The sequence below is a fragment of the Dermacentor andersoni genome, chromosome 8, assembly GCF_023375885.2.
Source record: "Dermacentor andersoni chromosome 8, qqDerAnde1_hic_scaffold, whole genome shotgun sequence".
NCBI lineage: Eukaryota > Metazoa > Arthropoda > Arachnida > Ixodida > Ixodidae > Dermacentor > Dermacentor andersoni.
In genome coordinates this window covers 32370645-32383128 of record NC_092821.1, presented here as the reverse complement: position 1 = coordinate 32383128, position 12484 = coordinate 32370645, and the positions used below count along the sequence as shown (strand labels likewise).

Here is a 12484-nt window from a genome sequence, read left to right as displayed (position 1 = left end):
TTCTGGCGTTAAACGGTGCCAGGTTCAGATTCCTGAACACATAGTCATCGATATCTATCACACTGACGACTGATCACGCGATGACTGATGATCACACGATGACTGGTATCATCAATATCAGTCATCGATAGTCATTGATATCTATCAAAATGTCATTGAATGAGCATTATTTCTGCTACCAGTGCTACATGATAATGAAAAGTGATTAGTGATCACTAGTGATAACCTCAGTTCAGTGTTGCCTTACTATAATAGAGCACAGTGTCATGGATGTCAGATGATAAGTAATTTGAACGGCGAGTAAAAATTAATCATTAGGAGATGCTAAGAATTAGTCACGAGTTATCCTGAATCAGTTTGTTTGGAAGGACAGCGGTAGCCATCATTCATTCATTTCGCTGCAAGTACAAGTGTGATACTTTCCTCGGATTCAGACAGCAGATGCCGTCGAAACAGTGGTGCTCCGTATTGATTATGTTCACTTCCAACTTTCTTGCCTATTCGTAAATCACAGCTTCATACACATACAGTGACAGGCCGATTAAAAGGTGACTAAATTATGAGAATTAGGAACCGAGTAGTTTGAGCCAGTAGTAAATATCAATAAGCTTCGCAACGTGATAGTATTTACTTGTACGCGGTGCTGTTGAGGAGAACAACATGTCAATACATCAGCAGTTAGCTTAAGAATATAAAGAATATCAGCGAGTCTTTAGTGACAAATATTGCTTTCGCACAGTTCTGCGTTGACAGCATTTACAATCCTTCATTGTAAGGGTATCAATCAACAGCCGCTAGCAGGGTTATTAAATTGAGTTGTGTAGGATCTCATTTGCTTTAGTCCCTAGGGATAACAAGCGAACACAGCTTTGATGGTGCTTTGCAATGCATATGGCAGCTGTGATGCATACAGGATGATTTCACACGTCCCATACATTCAGAGAATTTATTTATTTATTTATTTTATTTGGTACATACTGCTAGCCTTAAAGAAGGCTTTGGCAGGAAAGGGTACATTCATAAAAGGGAAAATACATCATTCACACAGGGTTCAATGATAATCCTTTACAAGAGGCCTTGGCTTTGGTTTGAAAACAAGCTTATACATACTCACGTACAGCGATATAGACAATGCACATTCATGGTGATAATAGAACATAATGTAAAAACCACATTTCATCATGTAGCAACAAAGATATGGTTAGACAGCTTGGACAAGAAAGAATCGAGGGTTGTACAATCGACAACTTCTTGTGGTAACATATTCCATTCTCTGATAGCTTGCGGGAAGTATGAATACCTGAAAGTGTCATTGTGAAACCTATACTCAGATAATTGTTTATTGTGTTTCGTTCTTGTAATTCTGGTGTTAGAGTGTACTAAAAACTTATTTTTGTCTATTTTTAGGGCATTGCTCTGGAGAATAAACAGGAATTTTAGTCGGAGATATCTAGCACGATCGCTAATTGTTGGGAGTCCGGCTAAGCGTAGAAGTTCAGTTGGGGAATCTTGACGACGGTATTTATTATAAATGAATCTTAGTGCTTTTCTTTGTACGTTCTCTAACTTCGCTATGGCACATTTAGTGTATGGAAACCAGCATATGGCGCCGTATTCTATAACGGAGCGAATGAGTGACGTGTACGCAAGTAGTTTGGTGTTGGGTGAAGCATATCTGAGGGACCGTTTGAGGGAAAAAAGCGCTGAGAGAGATTTTGTTGCCACGTACGACACGTGTTTGTTCCATTTTAGATCAGAAGAAATAATTATACCTAAATGCTTGTATTCTTCTACCCTATTTAGTTCTCTTTGTTGAATTTCGTATGAAAAGGTTAGTGGTTCTTTCTTTCTGGTTACTGTCATGCAGACAGTTTTTTCTGCATTTAGCGTCATCTGCCAGTCTTGACACCATTTTGTTATATTTTTAAGTGCGTCATTCAGAACAACCTGATCATCCTTGGTCTGTATTTGTTTATAAATAATGCAGTCATCTGCGAACATGCGTACCGTTGCGTCAATGCCGTTTGCGATGTCGTTAATAAAAAGAAGGAAGAGAATGGGAGCTAAAACTGTGCCCTGGGGCACACCGGATAAAACTTCAACGTAGTCTGAGGATTGGCCTTCGAAATGAACGAATTGTTGACGTCCTGACAAATAATCTTTTAACCATTTTGTAAGAATACCGTGTCCCAGAATTCCTTGCAGCTTGTGGATTAGTTTTGGATGCGATACCCGATCAAAAGCTTTTGATAGGTCTAGAAAAATTATGTCTACCTGGCCTTGCTTATCGATTGTTAATGCTAGGTCATGAATAGTCTCTATTAATTGAGTTGTTGTAGACAAACCACTCCTAAATCCATGTTGGTTAGGGTTAATTAGGGAATGACTTTCAACAAAAGTTACGATGTGTTTTAATATTAAATGCTCAAAAATTTTCCCTGCTGTACAAGTGAGTGAAATAGGACGGAAGTTGGAGGGATTTGTAGCGTCACCTGATTTATGTATCGGAATAATTTTTGCAATTTTCCATTCTTGAGGAACCTCAGAAGTTTTCAATGATTTTGTAAAAATTAGCAATAAGTATTTGGAAACCCATTCAGCATACCTTCTGAGAAATGTATTTGGAATGTTATCTGGGCCGCTGGAAGTTTTTATATCAAGATTAAGTAATAAAGAAAGAATTCCCGCTTCCGTTATATTTAGCTCACATGGTACTTCACCTATGTCACTTCTCTGTGCGATCTTGTCTGGGATAGTGTTATTGTCTACTGTGAAAACTGATTGGAAAAATTGATTAAATTGGGTAGCCTTGGTTAAGGCTTCTGTTGGCAATAAGTTACTCTTCTTCGGAACCCTAGATTTGAGATAGCGCCAAAATTTATGAGGGGATTTTTTAATGAAGTTATTTAAGGTTTCATCTAAGTACTTTTGTTTGGCAGTTTTCGCTGCTGTCTTCAACGCGTGAGAAAGTTCGCTAATTTTTCTTGTACAATTGATGAAAGAAGTTCTTTTGTTTCTAAGTTTTCTGAGTCTTGCAATTCTTCGTTTTAAATGTATAATCTCTCTTGATATCCATGGGTTCGTTTTGCGTACGGTTTTTATTTTCTTAGGAATGAATTTTCTGAGACAGTGATCAACATTGGCCCTGAAAAGCACCCATAGGTTATCAGTTGGTATGCTTCCATCGTGGAAACAACGAAGGAATTCTGGGTAAGATTCTTCTAGGAAGTCAAGAACACCAACGTCATCGGCATTTGTCCAGTCATATATTTGAGTCTTTTTCTTTCGCGCTCGCGGCCGGTTGTGTATTGTTAATGAACATATGGTTGCTTTATGATCTGCAATGCCATTGACTGTTTCCCAAGAGATTGCGTTATCGGGAATATTGTCGCTTAAGAAGGTGAGGTCTAATATATTGCTGGTTTTCGTGGTTACACGTGTTGGTGCATGTATAATCTGCTTAAGGCTAAAGTTAAAGGCAATTTCCAGCAGTGCTTCTGCGCAGGACGGATCGGCAGTCCCACCCTCGAGCGTTGTCCAGTCTATTGAGGGTAGGTTATAGTCACCCGTGAGTATAATTTTATGAGTATCCTGAAGATGACGTTGCATGTAATCAGCCAGTGCGTGAAGTGTACTGTAATCGGCGTTTGGGGGCCGGTACATAGTTCCGACGAAGAATACAAATTGACCGAAAGTAATCTTACACCACAGTGCTTCTATACCATGTACGTCAGGCATGGGCATCGTTGGAATGTCGTCTCTCACCAAAATTGCAACACCACCCCCCCGGGTGCATCTATCTTTACGCAGGACAATATAGCCGGGTGGAAAGATACTGTTGCTCGGAATTCGTGACGACAGCCATGTTTCACTGATTGTGACTATTTGCGGAGAGTGCTCCAGAAGAAATGCTTCTAATTCTTCGGTTTTGTTTACAACGCTTCTGGAATTAATGTTCACTATAGTTAGCTTTTCTTGTTGGTCAGGCTGTTCCCGTTTTTTGCAAAGTTCTGCTTTTTTCTGTTTAATGCTACTTTGTCACCACTTTCTTCGTCCCAAACGAACACGTCATCATTAACCTTAATTTTATCAAACATCAATGTGACTTTATCCTTATTTTCTCGATTGGTCTTCAGAATGGTGGCAAATGCGACGATTTGGTATTATAAATTTCTTGAAAGCACGTATGGTGTGAAGCAGTAAAAAGGTGACAACAAAGAAGGAAATTCCCCAACAAAGAAGGAAATTCCCAACAGGTCTGTAAGGAATGAAGCGACTGCGTGCTCATCAGATACGACTGCTTTGTGTGACTGCTTTAAAGGGCCCCTCACTAGGTCTGACTATTTTGAGCTGACAAGCGCAGATGATACAATGCATGCTAACGATCATGTTAGCAAAGAATTACACCGCTAAGGGCAGCGGAATGGCCTGATATTTCAATCCGAACACTGTTTTCCTTTTCCCTAGCGGCGACCACTCTCCAAGCTGCACGGTGACGTCCTCGTGTCCCTGCGCCTACGTGCTCGTGCCCGCATTGTGACGTCGTTCGCAGTGACACGCGGCTTCGATAATTATTCAAGGCAACATATGTTATTGTTGTGATCTGTTGCTTGAATTGACGAATTGAAGCTTAGAGATATATTGAAACACACAAATGGAATGTCTGCGTGTCCGTGAAATGTGTGCGAAGCAAGAGAGATGTACTTCCGCTTCATCTGCTTGTTTCCACGATCATGCAGAAACGTGCGCAGGTACCGAAACTATGCAATTTTCTAGCTTGTTACAGTACGAGATCATGCTCTGCAATACGCTTGCTCTGCCTCAGTATTTATGTAGCACAGAAGTTGGTTGCCAAAATACTTCCTGTGCAAGACAGCCAGGCACCTTTTCTATTGAATTGAATTGTATTTGGGGGTTTTACGTGGCAGAAATATGATTTGATTACGAGGCACACCACAGGGGAGGGGGGGACCTCGAAATAATTGCGACCACCAGGGGATCTTCAACACGCCCCCAATGAATGAGAGACAGGGTTTTTGCATTTTGCCATCATTAAAATGTGGCCGCCACAACCGATATTTCTAAGAAAGATGTCGTAGAGAAAAATGTTCAGTTTTGATATTGACATGCCCACTTGTTTATCAAATGACCGTGTTTCATTATCTAACAAATGTTATCGCTCAGCGCAGGACACGCCTCTACGTATCGCAAGTTCATGAAATGTTATCGATGGTTCATTCGCTGTCTGTCGTCGCCGAACCTTGTGTAATCTGACTGCATGTATGCGCGAGGCGAGTTATGTAGAACTTTCTGGAAGACTTGCGGGTATCACCGATTACTCTGGAACCTTCGATACCTTATGTAAAAAGCCGAAACGCTTGGCCGGCAGATAAGATTTTGACAGGCTACCGACTGTGTTCGCCGCTATCGTTGCACTTTGAGTGCAGCCTGTTTTTGAGGCCACAGGTTCACCGAATAAAACACGTTTCACAATTGGCAGTTTGGCTGCTTTCTTCACCGTCACTAACACGTGACAATACAGTGCTATGCAAAAAATTCACCTCAAGCTTGTGAAGAAACATATTCCGGTTATTATCAGAGGCGATATCACCAGGAAGATCATTTCACATGCGGATGGCTTGTGGAAGTGCAGATGTGCTAAAAGCATTCGCGTTACCAAAGATGCGCGTGAAGCTGAGGTGATTAGGTAGCCGGCGCGAGGTGAAAAGGGGGCATTCAAGATGTAACGAGGTGATTTTACTGCTGTAGACGTACTTGTGAAACGGGTATAGAAGACACATTTGACCGTGAATGGCCAATGATTGAAGAAAATGATTGAGTTTAAGCTGGTTGACACTTAATGGCGGTCATAGTTATTTCAAATGTAATGGTGGCTCTGTTCTGAACTGCTTCAAGAGATTTAATTTGATAATGAGCGGAAGAAGCCCAAATAGATCAGGTACGTTCAAGTTGTGGGCGAAGGAAAGTTAGAATAATTTGCGAACATTAGAGGGACAATGACGGAGGTTGCGGCGTAAATCACCTGTTTTTAAGGTTTTCACACAGGCAGCACAGATGTGATCATACCAGGAGAGGCCTGGTGTAAGGTAAATGCCAAGATATTTATAATATCTTGCGACAGCTGTCTGCGACAGCTTATCTGTCTGCGACAGCTGTCTGCGACAGCTTATCTCTTTGCATGTGGTAGGAAAAATAAGAAACATCACGCCTAAGTCCAAAAGAAATAATTTTGCGTTTGTTTTTATTTACGGCCATGAACCAATTGTTACACCAGTTACAGATAATGTTAAGATCATCTGAAAGGATAAGGTGTTCGTCAGGACAGTTTATTGGCCTGTATAACATGCAGTCATTGGCATATATTCTAATGCTTGATTATATCTTATTTGCGAGATCAAATATGAAGGTCAAGAAAAAAAAGCAGGCCTAGAATGCTGCCCTGTGGAACGCCACAAGAGACATATGAAGAATGAGAGGAGGAATTATTAGCCGTCGCGAAGAGCTTGCGAAGGGAAAGGAAATTCTGAAGCTACAATAAAGTGAGCCAGTAACTGTGTTTCACATGACATGTTTTTCCTGAGTCTGTGCTGGCTTGGAAAGAAGAATTTGTTATCCTCCAGGTGGTTGTAGACATGGGAGGCGACTATAAGCTCAAGAAGTTTGCAGCAGATGCATCTGAGTGATATCGGACGGTAGTTTTCAGGTGAATTCTTATTTCTAGATTTAAAAATGGGTATTATTTTAGTAATTTTCCAGTCATCTCGCAGTAGTCTAAATGACAGTTACTATCGAAAGACACGGCATAATATGGTGCTGGATATGGAAAAGGTAGTTTTTTGCATCTTGGACTTATGATCATCGATACCGGCTGATGAAGATGCCTTAAGCTGCTTAACTATACAGGTAATACCATCCATCGTGATTTCAATGGGCTGCATGTACTGGTAGTTGTGTAAAGAGACAGATGGCTCGTCGGAATCATCTTCCCATGTGAATATGGATCAAAAATCATTAAATGTAGAAGAACATTCAGAATCTAAGAGAGGAAGGTTGTTTTCATGCAGTAATAACTGGTTAGTACCTTGGCCAGAGGACATGGAGAGCAAGAATTTCTTAGTATATTGCAAAACGGAAGGCAAATCGTTGTGGAAATATTTATTTTTGGCATTGCACATTGCAGAATCGTAACTGGTCATAAACTGTTTGTATTCTTCCCAAGCAGGCGCACCAGAGCACTTCGCATTACAATAGAAAATTTTTTTCCTGTTTCTGTGTTTATGAAGAGATTTGGTGAACCAAGGGTTTCCTTTATAGTTAAAAATTGTGATAATTAGGATACAGTGCTTAATAAGTGAGGACAGTTTGTCTTTGAAAAGTGCCCAGTTTTCATTAACAGACCTGCTGTATAAAGACAATAGTAAATCTATATCAAAAAATACTTCGAGCTCTCCATTCATTTTGTTACAGTCGGCTTTGTTGTAGTCCACGATTTTCTCTTTTGATATACCTGTGAATGGTAGAGGCAAGTCCAATGCAACTTCAATCAAATTATGGTCACTAAAGGCTTTTTTGGGAAGACACGGTCTTAGATCTATACAGAGCATTCGTAAGTAACAGGTCTAACGTGTTCACACCACGGGTGGCTGATCAATAAATTCTGTTGAAAGGCAACATGGTGAAAATAAAGCAGTGCAATCAATTAGTGGAAAATTAGTCTCCAAAGAGATAAATTACATCAGTGGGGCAAATGAGAAGGGGAGTTTAACCGAGGGGCCCGATTTTTGTTAATGGTATCACAAGAAGCAAATAAAGACTGACACCAAGGACAATATAGGGAAACTTCTGCTTATTAAATGAAATAAAGAAATGATAAATTAATGAAAATGAAAGTGGATGAAAAAACAACTTGCCGTAGGCAGGGAACGATCATACAACCTTCGCATTTCGCGTGCGATGCTCTACCAATTGATCTATCACAACACCGTTTCCCCATCCACTTTTTTGGGTATTCGTGTTTCCTAGTAGAACCCTGGGAGTGTGAGCCAGCGCCACCACCCACAGACATTGGCGGCGGATGTAGAACGTCCTTTCTGCCGCAGGCGTCATGAGAACGTGATTTTTTTTTAGTGAAGGCAACGGTCAATAAACCCACACATGCTATCTGAAGGCAACAATGTTGCTGGATTTGAGAGCCTCGTTATGTAAGAACCGAGGGGCCCGATTTTTGTTAGTCATATCACACGAAGCCAACAAACACCAACACCAAGGACAACATAGATGAATTTACTTCTGCTTAATAAATGAAATAAATGAAATAAAGAAATGATAAATTATAGAAATGAAAGTGCATGAAAAAACAACTTGCCGCAGTCGAGGAATGATACCACAACCTTCTCATTTCGCGTGCGATGCTCTACCAATTGATCTACCGCGGCGCCATTTCCCCATCTACTTTCTTGGGTGTTCAAGTTTCCTAGTAGAACCCTGGGAGTGTTAGCCAGCGCCACCATCCACAGAAATTGGCGGCAAATGTAGAACATCCTTTCTGCCGCAGGTGTCACGAGAACGTGATCGTTTTTGGGTGAAGGCAACGTCAATAAACCACAAACATGCTACCGAAGGCATCAATGTTGCCGCATTCGCTTCCATCAACTATTGACACCCCCACCCCATGAGTGTTGTGTGCACAGTAAAACTCTCAAAAACGTTGAAAACCCCTTCCAAAAAGAAAACACGCGGGATCGCGAAAAGCTATGGGTAGAGCCATAGAGCAAACATAAAAAGCTAACGGTACATTGTAGCTCCCGTTGGTCTCGCTTTTTTTTGGCGGTGACATATTTTGGTTTCAATTGTAAGTCGACCCCGCCCCACCCCCACGTGGATGTTCAGATAAAAAAGACAGGTAGGCTTACAATTGTGTAAATACGGTATTGGTTCTACACAGCCATACATAATTTTCCAACAATTCAGGGCATTAACTAAGAAAAACAATATGCAATTAGCTTTTGTTGTGCACATGTAAACCTTTTTTCATGCACAAGAATGTTCAATCAGGCAGCGACTTACGTGGAGAACATGTCCTGGTGAGCTATGCAACATTCGCAATTTATCACTAATAAGTGCTTTACTATACACAGAAGCTTTTCGTAAGTTTTTCGTAAGCATAGTGAATAAACAAGTACTTTGTTGTTGAGCCATTACATAAAGGAACTGATCACCAAAAATATCACTGCAACCTCCAGCATAGCTGTCCTCAGCTATATCCTAATCTAACTAAAGAAATTATGTAACAATATATTTCAACAATGTGTGCCTATATACATGATACCCTACTTGACTGTGGTATCTTGGTGTTATCAGTGTCATGTCATATCAGAGTTTACAAATTGTTTCATTGCATATTTAAAACGAAATGAAACAATTTGTCACATTATCTTGGAACATGCTACGAGCTACCTGGGCAGCTCAACATATCCGAGCATATGGTAACGCTTGTGTATCAGAATGCATTGTAGCATAGTGCACACGTATGCATATTCCACATTCAGATTTCAAGTAATATATGGTCACCCACATTGCATAACGATGTCAATAGACAATTGCCATGTGAGTTCACAAGTTAAAGATAAGCAAGCTTTGAAAGAAGAACCTGCACTGAAATGGGCACATGTTGACACAAGTGCCTCTTCACGTGAATGTAACATGCCAAAGTTCGAAGGCATATGTCACCAAAATGGCTGAGTGGATGTGGAGGAAATCCTTAGGAGTGGCACTGCCAAAAAAAAAAAAAAAAAAGAGCCTCACATGTTTGTTTATTACATGCAGATACATTGTTACCCAATATAGAAGTAATTTTTCGGACTGAATGGAATCATATCGAATAGTCCCAGGAGTGGAAGAAATGTAGAATATGTTTGAAATAGTTTTAAAAAAATGAACAGCTCGTATCAAAATATATGTGAAACAAAGCGCACTTCCTGGTGTTCATTACATTGGCAAGTTCCTGTGGTTCCATCGTGCATTATGAAGCATTTTCTTGAAAGCACTTGTTTCGAAGCACTGTTTACTAAAAGCACAAATAGAGAACAAGGAAGGAATGAGGAAATTGCTCTCATACAAAGGGCTCTTTAGACAGCGCAAATGATCCCCATATAGCCAGGAAAGTGTAGATCCCTTAGAAACGCATACAGCCTCCATTATGCACTTTCTCATATTTTATGCCTATATTACGCCCATGGGTGTGACATTTATCATACTTTTGCTTCCATTTGAGCTTAATTTATGCTGAGGTAACATTTTAAACGTTCTATGGCTATTAGAACATACTTGCATTTACGAAGTGCCTATTTCAATGTATCAAATATTCACACACCCTTAATGAATTCTTGGATTTATTGTCTTAAAATCATGTCCGCCGCGCAATATTGTTGGTGAAGAAATAAATTCTTTACAAGAGACAGGCACAACTACAATGCAGAAAGAATATTTTTAAATGTCGAAAAACACGATTGGCCCAATTTCTTGCCATCTGTGCAGAAATGTATTTTACAGTGCAGATGTATGCCCACTCAAAATGTAAATTGTAAAAATATAAATGATGATACATTAGTCGAAATAAAATGTAGGAATGAATCAGGCACGGCGGACTTTACATTTGACTGAAAACTCAAATTACTCATGTATGTTGTTATAACAAGTTCTTTCTGTGTTAATAATGAACTTCCAACTGCCGTCACTTAACTTCTCGTGTAGCCCCAGATACAATAAAATGCTAACAACCATATATTGCATGCTGTCATTCAAGTATTAACGTACCAGGAAGAGACAATGCACACTTATTAAACACAAGCATTTATTTGGTGCTCTCATGAGACTGACATAGGAAAGCACACTGAACAATTGCTCTAAAAATGTACCTATAGGTAAAAAAAAGAGGTGTAAATAGAGTAAGATCAAGAGACTCCAGGATGAACCATGCATATCAGAGCCTTGTCAGTGCTGTCTCTGTGTACTTATTTCTTTCTACATCCTCGTTCAGTTGCACTTACACATTCTATCACAGGTTCAATCCAGCTCGCCGCCAAAGTGAGTTGATCTAACATAACAAGTCCATATGTACCAAAAGACAATACTGAAAAAAAAGTATTCATAGAAATCAGCTCATTCAGACGTCTGTAGTGTGATAATAAGTATTACAATTAACATACATATTCTATAGGGGCATGCAAATACTAATTTTTGAGATCAGAACAAATATTGAATACGTTTTGAATGAAAAAAATTCATAATATAACAAAGTAAATCGCCAATGTTACAGACTTCATTATATCGAGGTTTACTGTATCAGGAATTTTTTTTGTCAGCTAGAATGGCTTCGTGTGGGTCAGTTCTCATAATACCTGTAGCTCTGTGTTGGATAACATGTTGAGAAAACATCTAGAGCAAATATGATGACCCCAAAAAGAGTGTTTCAGGGACCCTTTAAGAGGAACGTGTAGCTTAAGGGCTCCTATCTAAATACATGAGAAAGAATAAATTTTTTTTCTCGACAACTGCTGCACCAAATTTGATGAGGTTTGTTGCATTTAAAATAAATAGTTAGAATCTCACGACTGTTCATAGTGAATGCTTTATTTAGGCTGTGAATCTCTTAATAAAAATGGTTGAAAATTACAAATTTTCCGAAAGTGAAACTATGAAGTATACAACTCTAACTCGGCAATGAAAAACGATATCACAATTCTGTCAAATGCATCAAATAGGACACATCTAAAGCGGACAAAACTGATATATTAAACAAGGCTTTCAAATATAGCACTAATATGTGAGTAGGACTATGAAAAAACTCATAAACAATGTAACAAATTGATGAAAGATATAAATTGAGACATCAAATTTCTCTGCTTTGGATGATCTACCGTACGCAGTTTACAGAACTACGATATCTATTCCAGGCACAGATTTGCAAATTTAATAACTTCTTGTGTCAATTTTTTGCAAATCTGTAAATTCCAATAATATTAAGGCCTTAAATCAAGATTCTGCATCCAGCCCTCACTAGAATTTACCTTTTTGTCTCAAAAGCAACAAATTTCCTAATAATTGGTCCAGTGGTTATCTCAGAAAAGTGTTCCTGCATTTTACATGTATTTGAATAGGCAGCATCAGAGTTGGGCCTGAGCTAAACCTTCCCTTTATGAGCGCATGGAGACACTTGTGCTACCTTATCCAGTAGAACACTATGACACAAGCTACACGTTTGTAGATTTCTAATTCAGATTCTCGTTCAACATGGTTGTTGACCTACCCTAGAGTATCATGGTGCTGTGATCTTTAATGTCTGCTCAACTGATGAGACTGCATAAGGGACCTGGAGCAGACGTTACAACTATATGGCCGGTCACCTGTATGAATGAGCTGGTGTGTCTTCAGGGCATTCTTCAACGAGAATCTCTGAAGGCAT

General features: G+C 39.5%; 1 protein-coding gene across 1 annotated transcript in view; it reads right to left on the bottom strand.

Annotated features, from left to right (window-relative positions):
* Nucleotides 1–12484, bottom strand: part of LOC126526143 (uncharacterized) — a 168473-nt gene that overhangs the window by 31554 nt on the left and 124435 nt on the right. The gene's annotated exons all lie outside the window — the stretch shown is intronic.